Raw genomic sequence first — 15,185 nt, forward strand, 5'->3', positions numbered from 1 at the left:
TTTCTTCCCATATTTAGTTATAGGTCAAGAAATTTGCGTCTTCAACTTTACTGAATTACAACTTCTAGCATTCCTCATGTTTGATCATGTGAATAGAATAGAATAGAATTTGTTATTGGCCAAGTGTGATTGGACACACAAAGAATTTGTCTTTGGTGCATATGCTCTCAGTGTACATATGGGAAAAAATACGTTCACCAAGAATCATAAGATACAACACTTAGTGATAATCATAGGTTTCTAATAAGCAATGAAATCATACTAAGAAACAAATAAAATAACATAAATTGTAAAAATACAAGCAACATAGTTATAGTCATAAATGGGAGGAGATAGGTAATAGGAAGATGAGAAGAATAATAGTAATACAGTCTTAATAACTAGTTTGATAGTGTTGTGTGAATTTATTGTTTAGCAGAGTGATGGCATTCAGGGAAAAAATGTTCTTGTGTCTAGTTGTTCTGGTGTGCAGTGCCCTATAGTGTCATTTTGAGGGTAGAAGTTGAAACAATTTATGTCCAGGATGTGAGGGGTCTTGTAGGTATTTTCACAGCCCTCTTTTTGACTCAAGCAGTATACAGGTCCTCAATGGAAGGCAGGTAGCAATTGTTTTTTCTGCAGTTCTAATTATCTGTTGAAATCTGTGTCTGTCTTGTTGGGTTGCAGAGCCAAACCAGACAGTTATAGAGGTGCAGATGATAGACTCAATAATTCCTCTGTAGAACTGGATCAGCAGCTCCTTGGGCAGTTTGAGCTTTCTGAGTTGGTGCAGAAAGAACATTCTTTGCTGTGCTTTTTTGATGACATTTTTGATGTTAGGTGTCCATTTTAAGTCTTGAGATATGATAGAACCTAGAAACTTGAAGGTCTCTACTGTTGATACTGTGTTGTCTAGTATTGTAAGAGATGGTAGTATAGGAAGTATAGAAGTGGTAGTGTAGGAGAGTTTCTCCTAAAATCTACCACCATTTCTACAATTTTGAGTGCGTTTAGTTCATGATTATTCTGGTTGCACCACAAGGCTAGTTTTTCAACCTCCCGTCTGCATGCAGATTCATCATTGAATCGAATGAGACCAATCACTGTTGTATCATCTGCAAACTTCAGTACTTTAACCCAGGGATCTTTTGAGATGCAGTAATTGGCGTATAGAGAGAAGAGAAGTGGAGAGAGCATACAGCCCTGGGGGGCTCCTGTGCTAATTGTACAGGTATCGTGATTTGGCCTAGCTTCACCTGCTGCTTCCTGTCTGTTAGGACAGTTGTAATATGTTATAAATGTTGTATTTATAGTGAAATATGGAACACTGCAGATTTTTCAATTTGGGCTTATAGGTACTATACCTAATGGGTATATATGGTAGAAGCTTCTGAAGAATGAAACAATTGTTCAAAAGGCAAACATTTATAAAGTTATGCATGATGACTAATATATAAAGACAAGTTTTTCTCTTTCATAATATCTGAACAAAATTGGAATCTTCTGTTTAAGACAAATGATGAGAAATTATGGGATGATAAAGGAAAAATAACTGAATTATAGAGTTCATTACAAGACGATGTCGTAATGTTGAATGGCTTCAAGATGGAATTATTTCAATTCATAGAGGATAAGACTATCAATAACCACTATTGCTGTAATGTATATATTTATTATTGATGGTATTATTCTTATGACTACCAGTTGCTGGGGAACACATGTTGAAAGCCCTCTTGTGTTCCTATTTTACTTGCGATCTCAACAGTATCTGTTTAACCATTGTGGAAAGCGAGTACAGAATAAACACAGAAACCTTTTGTCTGACCCAGTTAGGCTCTTCCACTGCTCCAGTATTGTAATAATAATTTTTAAATGCTCATAAGATCTTTATATGAACAGGATGGTTATACAATGGTCTCGTTTCTTTAAATAAATAGTCTGTATGTGTGTGTGTGTGTGTGTGTATATATATATAATTATCTAATGGGTGATGCAAGAGCATGTGCTGCTTTCAAAGTGATCTCATTTGGCCCATTTAGTTCTCAGGGTTTCAGGCTGACATCCTCTCTGTCTGAACCTATTCTGTCAACAGAGCGATAGAGATAGCAAATATTAAACAGTACAGGAAGCACAATTGACACTGACCCCAAAGAAATCTCATCATGGTTTAAATTTAGTTGGCAAGAACAACTACTCTATTAGGGAAATGAGAGCCGAGGCAAGAACATAAAATGAAATGGTCAGAGACCTTGAATGATTGGGCAGATAAAGTATCATGGTGGTAATCCTACAAGAATCACCTAGTAGGGGAGATGAGCAGCACAGATATTTAATGAATAAACAGACAAACAAACGATATACATCTGCTTATTTAGAAATAAGCACCCTTGATTTGAGAGGCCATGTCTCGATAGATATGCACAGGGTTGCACTCTTAGGCTGTCACCCTATCCTTCCCCTTCAATTTAAGACTGAAACTCACTATACATGTGTAATATTTTATCATTCACAGCTGCCATTCTAATAAGAGAGGGAAATGTTTGCACGTTGCAGAATGTTTAGTTTGGTAAAATTCCACTTCTAGTTAAAAAGGTTAAAACGAGTCCATACTTCAGTCAGTGCAACACTAAATCCGACCGGAGGAGTACTTGACGGCTCAAGAAAAATGCAAACAAGTGACTTAGGGGTATGTAGAGTAGCATGAAATTCAGTGCCAGATGACAAGGATAAACAGGGTTCCTCTCCTTTCATAGTTCTACAGAAGAGGTAGGCTCTATCTTGGTTTTTCCCCTGGTCATCTGCACCTATAGCAAATGTTTTCATAGGAGATTATTAAAGAAATAAAAAAAAGATCTGGTTAGTATTTAGAGAGATGATCCAGGAATTCCAAAGCTATAAATTAGATTGGGAAGTTGGGAAACTTTCCAATCAAAATTCCATGATCATACCAAATTGCTTCCATACTACTGCCAAGAAAGCTGCATGGACACCTCTATTAAGTCACCAGAGTGGAGCTAGACTTAGTCCATCACCATTATCATTACTTTCATCAATCCAGCATATCCAACTTCCTATTTTAAAACCAAACCACAACCCACACTTTTCAAGGCACTCTGATTCTTTCTGAAGTAGCTGCAAAGATGCAAACTTGATTGCAGGAAATACGACTTCAGCAACAGAGTGGTCAATGTCTGGAATACTCTACCTGACTCTGTGGTTTCTTCCCCAAACCCCAAAAACTTTAACCTTATTTTATTTATTTATTTGATTTGCCTGTTTAAAGATAATAAGTATATGTATACATAGTTGTGAATACATGAAATGGGTACATATAAGAAAAATAAAGAATAAGAGAACACCTCACCCTTTCCTACAGAGGTCTGTAGGGGTGAGTCATATAGCAGTCTACCAATTTAACCTTGTGTCTACTACCTACCCTTTCCTAAGAGGTCTGTGTCCTATTGTTTCCCGTCTTTGTTTCTTTATTTTCTTATATGTATCCATGTATTCATAACTATGTTTTTACTTATACCTATTATCTTGTAAGCAATTGACAAACCAAATAAAATAAAATAAATAAAGATATCTGGGTTTAGGTTCAATGGGAACTTCCCAGGGCTGAACGTAGCTGCAGAAGGGGCCTTAGGAACAATAGCATCGCTACAATTACAGCTGAAGAAGAGCAAAAGCTAATGGAAGCACAGATTACTTGAACGATTTATGACAGGGGACAGAAATGTTTGTGGGGGAACATTTGTGAAGAAGCACATGAGTTCACAGCTGGTCACTGCAGCAACTTTGCACAACCTGATGCTCTCTTCATGGGTTGGGCTATAACTTCCATTCTTTCCCATGCTTTTTCTTCAGGAAAAAAAACAACAGCCAAAGAAAGACATGAAAGATCTTTAACCAGCCTTCAAGTAACAGAAAAACAGGAAGCCAATAAAATAGAGGAAAAGTGCCAGACATACTATGCCTTTTAGCTTCCAGGAAGAGATAACATTGTTACCATTCAGTCAGCTTGCAGCATGATTTGCCTGCTTCTTATAAGTGAGTCAGAGAGTCTGAAATGATGTTATGAACAAGAATTCTGTAAACATAGCTGTGACTATTTATCAGCGGGAATAACAAGCCAACTCTTCCTTTTGCTGCCTGTCAGCCTCACCACCTCACCCCCCACCCCTCAAACAGTTTTTCCCTGCTTTTCCAAAATCTTCCCTCAATAGTCTGCTACCAAAATTTATGCTAGGGGAAAACCTGTGCACTAGGAATATACAACATTTGAACAAGATGGCACGTAAACCGAAGAAGATGGCTTTCACTAACCCCTGATGCACTTTAGTGAATCCTATAAGTTAGCCAAGTAGGCTCTGCTTTCCTTGAGTAAGCGGGACTTTGAAGGCGGGTTTTCGTTGGAGACTAGAATTAGTGGAAGATGTGCCAGTAAACATAAGCAGAGTGATGGAAAAAAAATCGGAATAAATCGCTGATTGACTGTTTATATGTCATCCTTAACTGCTATTCCATGGTTAGCAATTGCCTATTTAAAATGAATAGATTGTCCACAAACAAGAGTTGAAAAATATTTATAATCTCTAGGCCTGGCCTTTTCGATTTGGTAGGATTACATCTCCTGTTATCTCCAACCAGTGGTGGGATGCTACCAGTTTGGCCAAACCGGTAGGAAAAAAAAATCCTACCAGTTGGACAGAAACAGTAGGAAAAAAAAGCCTCCATCAGCTGTGGGGAGAAAGAAGGAAAAAAAGCTCAGGACCGGCCCTCCCACTGAACCCTGCGGTTTTTCTCTTCTTTATCCTCTCAGCTGATTGGCTCTCTTCTTTATCCTCTCAGCTGATTGGCTCTCTTCTTTATCCTCTCAGCTGATTGGCTCTCTTTTTTATCCTCTCAGCTGATTGGCGCTGCAGGCCTCAGTTGGTGTGTGGAAAGCTGCAGGTGCACGGTAGGTGTGCACGCATGTGTGCATGCAATCACCAAGCTGGTAGTGGAACAGGTAGGACCCCACTGCTGTCTCCAACCAGTTTGGCCAATAACCATAGAAAATTACTAGAACAGTTATTGAATTTTTCAAGGGGGCAACCATCTCCGAAACTTGCTCTGTGTATTCTCCTGAACAGCACCTGTAGAACATATGCAGTTAGTAAAATGATGAGCATGGGAAAATACTATTTTTTGTAGAAATGAAGTTGCATGCAAGGGTAATTTTGATTTGTAACCAAAAGAAAAATGTGAAACACCCCCAGCTTTCCCAAGAAGCCCAGAAAATACATAACCGTTGGCACATCTGACATGTTCAGCTGAATCTTCTCGTTCAGATTTGTCTGATAAACTCTGAAAACAGGGCTGCCCTATAGTAGTTGTTTGAGTTGTTTAAAAACAAACAGAATTACACAAAATGCAGTTCTGAAGATTATACTAAGAAGCCCTGCCATTATAGCAGGAGAATGTTAACAGAGGAAGCAATATAGCATTATATTAATTTGAAGCATGGGCGGACTCTGACCGACATAAGCCTATGGATACTTTGCAAAAAGGTAGAAGTCTAGCAGGTGTAGAAACACCTGTTTTACCTTTTATTTCATTTTTAAAATGCAAAAAACTACAACCGACGAACCAGAACACACCTCTGAACCCACACATACTGAAATCCTGCATGTTGTCATTGAATTCTACAGCACAAGAGGTTCTGGGTGTTGAAACATGAATGTGGACGTTTATGGGTCCTTGCTAAAGCCATCCAAACTACCATTAGGTTTTGGAAGATTTCTACGTCATTCATATTTACCAGCCTTTGAACACCCTTCGAGAGATCTGAAGCGTCTTTGAGACCTGACCCTTTTTCACAGAAGTGATATCTAAAAAGTGCCTCCCATAATAGTAATAGTAATATCTAAAAAGTGCCTCCCATAATAGTTTCTAATTGCCCCTGAAGAAGATCCCTTCAAACTTATCTTTTGAAGTGAATTTCACTGACTCTGTAATGAAACTGAGATTCAGATTCATCGTCTCTTTTTTTCCACTCTGCAATGCAACCTGGCAGACCAGTAAGTTTCACTGGACAGACCTTGTCTTCTGAGCTGCATTGTTCCCCTCAGACTAATAGCCTTAAATTTAATTGGAGAACTAAGAAATAGAGTGGAGATTCCTGGGGGATCATTAAATGGCAGGTATATAAGCCAAGGCATTAGCTCTAGCAGTTAATCCAAACAGTTATTAATTAAATGTCTGAATGATGTAGTTTTTCCAGAGACGACTTGGCGAGATTTATAAGCATAAGACCAAATAATAACTTAGGGAGAAGTAAGCGATGCCACATATAAATGCATCCTTTGAAATAGGCTGAATATAGCCTGCTTTACAGAGAAGCATATTAGAAGGCATAGCACAAGCACTGAAAACTGACATTTTCATGGCACAACATTGCTTAGTGCTTTGAACAAAACAAAGGCATAGAGAGGAAGCCAGGCACAGCAGGAAATAATGTATTGGGCTTTTGTATAATTATGAAAAATGGAAAAGAGAATAATAGGAAGATGCGAAGAACTGTATTGCTGCATAACTGTAAAGAAAAAATGGGAATAAATATATATATTTTTCAGAGATATGACACAGTCACAAGAAATGTATACACTGCTTCAAAGAGGAAAAAAAATCATTCTAGGAGCTATGAAAGTCCAAGATTAAAGCTCTTAATTCTTAAAACTGCTTTAATGTGCACATATGCACATACTGGTAAGTAGTCCTCACTTACCAACTCCTTCAGCAGCTGTTCGAAATTATGATGGCATTGAAAAGGATATTTATGACTGATCTCCAAACTTGTGGCTTTCACAGCCTCCTCATGGTCACATGATTGCAATTTGTGTGCTTTGCAATTAGTGGATGTTTACGATGATCACACCATCCTGTGGTCATGCCACTGCCATTTGTGACTTCACAGACGCTTTTTGAGCAATGTCAATGGAGAAGCCAGCAGGAAGTTGTAAGTGGTGATCACATGATGCCAAACTTAATGACCACAAGTGAGTGATTCATTTCACAACTGCAGCCAGAACATGTCAAAGTTGGCATGGTTGCATATTATTTCACTTTATGACCATGTTACTTAGTGATGGCTTTGCCAGCCCCAATCGTAGTCAATTCAGACCACCTATGTTGCAAAAAGCAAAAATAGCTTAGTTAATCTATGAATCCTTTAATAATCAGATATTATTCTGTGCCATGTTGCTGGCAAGTGCTGCAATATTTATTTTTAGAAGGAAATCTAAGAAATATTGAGAAAATGGAAGCTGTGTTGTATAGGTGAATAATAAATATAATGCCGTGCAATTTTTGGAATGTAAAAAAGCAACCTTTGATTTCACAGAACACATTTCCATTGTTTTGGCAAAATCAAATAGTTATTTTCTTGTATGCTAAAACCATCTGCTACATTTATGGAAGTGTTAACAAAGTTCACCCAGGCCCAAAGTTCACCCAAATGGCTGTGTTGCCTAAAACATACTTGGGGAGACTGTATAGCTATGCACTCATACATGGGAGAAAGAGGCACTAAAGTCACTGGTACCTCTTCTAAGTATACACACATACAGGGTTGCTAACCTCTTTTAAAAGGGCTTACTTGCTCCATAAGATGGCTGCTTCAATCAAATAACCTTGTAGCAAAGTTCTCTTAGAAAATATATGGCTTCCCCTGGACCAGCACAAGAACTAGAGGGCACAGATCCTTCCAATACAGTTTTATTTTAGATGTTACAAAACAACGGTACAAGGCCCACACTATGTCCCAGCACCTGCAAACTCCTACTTTTGTGTCATAAGAGGCAGAAGGCATGGTTGACACCTATGCATTGTTACTCTGACAGACTAATCTGGTCTTGGGCCCTTTGCTTTGGATCTTCCCTAGTTTAGCCTGCACCAGAGAACATTCAGTGGGGGGGAAATCTGAGATGTATTGTGTTTTTTAAAGACCCCTCTCCCCAGTGAACAAATGGCTCCCCCTTCAAAGATGTCACTGCATTACTGCTACAGTCTTTGCTACCCTCAAAACTGTTTTCTTCTTCTTTTAAATGCCCAGCCAGCCAGAAAAGGACTACCACTGGTGTAATTCAGATGAGGGCAAGTTCCTAAGATCCAGCAAGATAATTAATTTCCACATACATACATACATGGGGTGGGATTCAATTTTTTAACAAGGAAACATTCCTTTAACAAGGAAACCGGTTCGTGGTGGGCAGTGATCCCCACCTTTTTACGCCGCGCCGGCCCGGGCTAGGCGGCATCGCTGGGCGCCGCCCCCCCCCCCCCCCCCATCTTTTGATGAAAATGCTTCCGTGACCTCCGGGCCGTCATCAAAAGAGCAGCTTCGAGGCTTTCCGGCAGAAAGGCTTACCCGAAAGCTCACCGAGCGCTGCCGCCTCTTTTGATGATGCTGCCGGTGGCCCCGGAAAGCTCACCGGAGCCTTTTCATCAAGCGGCGCCGAGCCAGCGCCCGGTAGGGTTGTTCTGCGCCCCGCGGACGGGCCCTGGCTTAGGTGGTGGGAGAGGCAGTTTCTGTAAGCAACACCAGAATGTTTCCTTCCTGCCTTCCTTACAGGATTAGGCCAGTAATTTCTTCTAACATCCGGTTCTCCGAACTGCTTAGAATATTAACAACCAGTTCTAGCGAATAGGTGCGAACTGGTAGAATCCCACCCCTGATACATACATACATATATACATACATACGTACATACGTATTTGTTCCTTTGATTGCCTTGCCTTGCTCAAAATATATCAGTTGCTGGCTGAAAGGGAAGCAGTTTTTAAAACTCTAGCCAGGGAAGTCTACGTAGGATGCAGTGATGTTGATATTCAACAGTGTCAAAACTGCAGGAGGCCTCTATTAACACATAATGCAATGCATTTAATACCTATTGATCATGGGTGGAATTTGGCTCACTTTTTAAAAAACACTGTATACCTCTTGATGACAGCCTTTTGACTGCTTCAGTCCCAAGCCTATTAAGTGCAACTTCCTACTGCTTATTGTCTTTGGTGTGTGGAAAAAAGTCAGCTCGATTATTGCTGCCTGCTTATATTGCACCCACACCTAGTATTGAGTTGTGGTATTCTACTGGTTCAGCCTGGTCCTGGCATATCGGTTGCACTGAAGATCAGCGCAGACTGAACCAGTTATCTCTGGAGCTGCTGTTGGGTCCACCCACCTGCCCGGGTTCCCACGCTGACTTTTATTCCCCGGTTTTAAAGCGCAGCTGCTTTGCTGAAGTGACAGGGAGAGTGCAGGATTGGAGGAGGTGAGTAGGAAAGCCTCTGCGCCTGCGCAAAGTGCACATTTGGCACACGCACGCAAAGCGCGCCCACCAAACCGGCGGTAAACTATTTTGAAACCCACCATTGCTAGCATTGATGATGTTACCTAGTTTGGGGTAATGAAACGTATGCAAGGAAACAACCAAGCTCAGAGAACACCAAGGACCCTTCATTTTAACCCTGAGCTACAGACATTCACCTTTATTTGTATCTATACTTTCAAAGAAAAAGATGCTGATTACTCAAGAGGAAGAGAAGAGCCTTAGGGTGGCATTTAGTTCTTCAGTCATTCTATTTGACTCCCTCACCTCCACCATTTGCTTGTCTTGGAGGACAGAGAAGAAGCATAGGTGGCATAGTTAACCCCACATCCTCCTAAATTATCCTGCTATCATCACATGCAATGGTTAGGGAAAGGAGATTCCCGATTGCTGTTCCCCTGCCTAAGGTGGAAAAAGGAGCTTAGCTGACTCTGAGTTATAATTTCACCTTCAAAAGCAAGATGAACTGGAATTTTCAGCAGATACTATATTCCATAGGTGAAGAAATAGAGATTTGTTGAAAGCGAGCAGGAGGAGAGGAAATAATTTTCATCTTGCAACTCTGCTTATCCAGCCAGCTTTCTAAAGGCTGTACTGGGCAAGATGGAAGAGAGTCATTCCAGCACAGTCACGACAATAGGATCTGCAAGCAGTAATGGGCCTCCACAGCGCATTGATGACAGCTGGACACCCCCAATATGTCATGTTGAAGACAGCTTGTGGCCCAGGGCCTACAGATTATCCATATGTTCTTAAAGCTTGCTAAATTTCCAGTTCCATCCCAGTGCCTTTAACAATTTTAGATCCAAAAATCAGGGCAATAGAGTTGCTTCTCTTGGGGCCTTCAAAGGTTTTACTTCCTGAATCCTGAAACTCAGATAAGAGATCCAGCCAGGGGTAACAAAATGCTCCAACAGAGATATATTGTTGTTGATACTGGACATTTTGCCCTTTTTCTTGTTGGAAGTCACATGTTTCAAAAAAGATAGGAGTGTTAAAAAGCTACCAAAGCATTTTTTTTTTTTGGGCTAGTGGCTTCCACACTACAATTCCCAGAATTCCAAGGGAGCCCAACTCATCTGAGAGGAAGCAGGAGGAACCATGACCCAACTTACTACAATATTCTATCTTTGCTATTTGCTTTAATAACTTTTTCCTACACTGCTCTTCAAAAGCATCTCAGGCAGGTAGGTTAGGGTTAACCAATTAACTAGCCAGGAGGAAAGGAATCAAGATTGGGAAAGGGAGGCTAAGAAGAGTGAACCTGGAGAATCTGATTTAGTTGTTTGCTCATTTAATTCTGTCAGTCTATGTCAGGCGCAAATAACCAGAAGCATTTGTAAAGTTCAAAGCACAGAAGAGTTTATTACTGCTATCTCTATACAAGAATCTAGTCAACCAACGGTCAAAGCTAAATTGGTTCTAGATAAGGGTTAACGGAATTCATGGGGAGCGATTAGATTTGGGTCACTTATGGTGACGCAATGACTCTAAACTGATGACACATTTAATTCCACCTTCCAGCTCAACCTGCTCTTCTCCTACGGTCTACTGAGATAAGTTTCAGAAGAAACATTTTTGACCCTCCAAAACTTGGTCTGGTGTCAAACAAATTAAAATTGCTTCATGGATTCCTTCTCTCATTTACCCTGACTGATCACCTGATTTAGGGTGATAGTTTTTTCTCCATCTATATTTTATTTGAACAAGTAACTGGAAATATTAGACCTCTCCCCAAAATTAGGCGGGGAAGAGTTAACACCAGCCAATTTAATTCTATCATCTTACATCCAAGGACTCAAATGTAATCAGTTGGTGGATCAGGTTCTATATTTGGCCACTTAGAGCAACGGGTGGTTTCCAGAAAACATCCTCCCAACCACTGTTTAAAGAAGCCGTTTCAAACAAATGATAACTCATAAAGAGGCTCAGTTCATTTTTCAAACAATATGCATGGTAAGGAATAAGCTGCCTTTTGAATTATTCATTTTAACCGAGACTGGTTATTCATTCACCTGGCTCCAGCCACTGATATAAACACACAGTTCACTTGCACTCTGTAATATTTATTGTATTTAAACAAGCCTGGAGGTCATTGAACAAGCTGTACTTTCTGAGCTGCCGCCTCACAGAGAGCCAAAGAACTTGAGAAGGGGTAGCCGGCAATGTCCCTCGATACAAATCTGATTTGGGGGTGGATTGGCTGCAAAGCCTCATCTTGGTACAGTCGGGAGATATTTAATCACTTAATTCCACTTGCTGTCTTTGGCTTGGGGCCCCTTTCTCGGCGTAATCTTTTAAGAGGGACAAAGGCAGATTGCAACAAAGAGAGAGGGTCCAGGAAGGCAATCGGGAGTATGGAAAACATAGCAGGAAAATTGGAACGAACAGGATTTGTGGTTTAATCTAGTAAGAAAAGGAGGCTTTAGGGCGCGCGCCAATGGGCCAGGGAAGCTAGATTATGTCAGAGACCGGGTCCTTGGGGAGGGGAGATAGCACTAATCCAATTGTGGGGAATGGCTTGCAGGCAGAGGTTAAGGCAAAAGGAGCACTGCACTGGCATCTATCGCAGGCAAAATATGGGTCAGAGAGCATCAGATGCTGCTTGTGCTGCCCGGCTAAAGCATCATGGATGCCAATTATCCAGAGTGAAATTAAAGGCACTACTTAGTTCTTGAAAGGAATTCCTGCTATATTTTGCGACCTTTCTTTAGACCATCTCTTCTGGAAGACTTTCAGGGGAAAGTGACATGAGTCTGACAGGTCTTTCAAGGGAATTCACAGGACTGGGTCGAAATGGCAATTATGACCACTCAATAGTGTGTGTGTGTGTGTGTGTGTGTGTGACAGAGGTGGTATTCAGCAGGTTCTGACCAGTTCTGGAGAACCAATAGCGGAAATTTTGAGCAGTTTGGAATACCACTTCTGACTGGCCCCAGCCCCATCTATTCTCTGCCTCCCGAGTCCCAGCTGATCGGCTGGGTCTTTTTTGGTTGCCCTGCATAGGAGAACGAAGCTGGAAAGCAGGTTAGTGGGATGGGGAGGGAATGGGATTTTGCAGTAACCTTCCCCTGCCACACCCACCAAGCCATGCCCACAGAACCGGTAGTAAAAAAATTTGAATCCCACCACTGGCGTATTTGTGTGTGTGTGTATATGTGTGTGTGTGTGAGAGAGAGAGAGGGAGGGAGGGAGGGAGGGAGGGAGGGAGATCCACATACATAAAAATGAGGCAGGGCTTCAATCATATGGTTGAAGATACCACCTTGACAACACATAGAACCCATACTCATACCAAGGACAAGACAGCCCTGCTGCTAATCTCTGCCAATTTGTTTAGAAAAGTTAAACAGCAGCCTATAGACAGATAGTGAACATTGGAGAGCTAAATTTCATAGGATTGACCCTTGATAGGAAATCCATGGATCTCATGTCATACAGAAATCATTACTGCTCAGTGACCATATTTCCTAGAACTGTAAAACAAAAACAAAACCCACATTATGGCAAAGGTGACCTGTTCACTGTAGGGCCGCATCCTTTTCTCGGGAAATTCACCTGACTCCTTTGTTATTTTCTTTTGATGCCAAGTAAGCTGACACTGAATTTATTTTATATTTGGACTGTAATATTGCCAGTTTTGGTTGACCAGGTGGGGAGAATGACAAGAATACAATTATATAGCCTAGAATATGAACAAACAAAATGGAGTGGCATTAACCAATATGACACAGCAAGCAGAATGGAAAAGTCTAATTTAAAAATCCTGCAATTAAATTCCTGTTTTTGTTGTTACTCTATGACTTTGAACTCCATCTTCTCGGCCTCCTCTCTAATTCCCACTGCTTCTTCAGCTTTTACAAGTCATAATATTTTTATCTTTGTCAACTAAACCCACCTGCCTGACTCCAAAGTGGAGTCAGGAGAGATCATGCTGTACATTTCATCAGACTGAAATCAGGCCTAGTGATTACCATGAACCTTTTATTACCTCAGAAATTATAAAAAATATATATGTGTAGATGGATGGATGGATGAAAAATCATCTGCCTGAATGGACTCGTGTCTTGAACTCAGTTTCTTCTTTCTTATGTAAATGAATCACCATCTCTGATGAAATTATGGGCCAAGGAGGCCTTGCCTTGGCCTTAGGCTGTTCCACAGAAGAAGGAAGGAAACTTTGCTTTTCTAACTAATTCTGTTATGCAGGATGTGAAGCCTATGTGGAACTGAATCAGGAGTATCCATTCAGGGAGATTAAAAACTCAACTTGGTTGGCTGTGACTGTGTGATTAAAGCCCAGCCCTTGTTTATCTGCAACGTGTGAAAGGTGGTGGAACTTTGTCCTTTATGATCACTCCCTGAACGTTTTAACCCCTCTTTTGCAGATGTCCCCAAAAGAATGCTCGATCATGTTACAAAAAGCTTCTCTTTTGCCTCTTTCCCCCTCATTTTCAAGGGTGGAGAGTCAAAAAGTGATCTAAAAGTCATATATGAACACAACAGGAACATTTACATTTTCCTGTCTCATCATGTTTTTATTGTGACTTGTGACTTCAGTTTGGTCATTTGCTCTGTATTGTCTACTCCTTAATACACACACACACACACACACACATACAGTTTCTCAATCTTGGTAATTTTTATTTTGAATTCTGGGAGTTGAAATCCACACATTGTAAAGTTTCCACGTTTGAAAAACACCAGTTTATAGGTATGTCTCATGTCCTTAGCATGAGTGATGAGTATCTACTTGGGATGAAAATAGGAAATTGGGAAGAATTGTTTTCCAAGATGAACTTTTAATGGAAACTAATTACTGAAACCAAGAGCTTTGGAATACTGTAGAAGAGATGCCTCATGTAACAATAACAGTATGGTTGGAGAATTCACCTTGTTTCTGGTACAAGTTACTCATGTCTGCTTTGGCTGCAGTCTAATGGATGCCCAAGTACAGGGGTGTAATCCGTGTAAGCGGCATATAACGCCAGCAGCATATACAATCCTTGAAAGATGCAGGAGTACCTTTATTCTGTTGAAATACATGCTTGAAACTTACTTTACAGTCATTCAAGGGCAATATCTCATGAGCAATTGGCAATGTCATTTATTTTTACTGGCGGTAAAAAGGACTGAAATTCCCACCTTGCTTCGGTAGGCTGTATGTCTTCAGTAGAAATGACTCATAAAGTAATTACCCCAAATGACAAGGGGTTATGTCGTAGCAGTCAGTTCTAGTAGGTATAATCCATTTGCATTGCTACTTGTTTCAGAATGTACAAGAGAGAGAGAGAGACAGAGACAGAGAGACCCAGACACACACACACACACACACACACACACACACACACACAGAGACAGAGACAGAGACAGAGACACAGAAACAGAGACAAAGACAGAGAAAAGACCATTTATATCATCCATGCTCTTGTTTTTTAATCTTTATTTAATTGTTGTTAATTTTAATCTTCTAATGGTTTTATATTTATGCTTTTATGCCATTGTAAACCACACAGAATCACTCTGGATAGTGAGATAGACAGCAAGTAAATTTAATAAATAAATACATTTAATAAGTATAGTTCCAGCATGCATTCTGTTTCTGGGGTGTTTAATGTGATTGTGCAGCTAGTAATACTGTATTATCTTTAGCAGAGAGAAAAATGTGGAATGGCTACATAAACAGTTGCGCCTGCCACACGAACCCAGGGGAAAAAAGGTTTAAAAATTTGCATCCCTGCATAGTGAGGAACACCTATTGGCCTTCAAATGTGAAGCACTGTGAGGAATTGAAAAATAAAGAAATAAGGAGTGCAGCAGAAGCCAAAAAACTAA

Source organism: Notechis scutatus, chromosome 1, assembly GCF_049901735.1.
Source record: "Notechis scutatus isolate UNSWTSFEM ecotype Mainland chromosome 1, rNotScu1.2, whole genome shotgun sequence".
Taxonomy (NCBI): Eukaryota; Metazoa; Chordata; class Lepidosauria; order Squamata; family Elapidae; genus Notechis; species Notechis scutatus.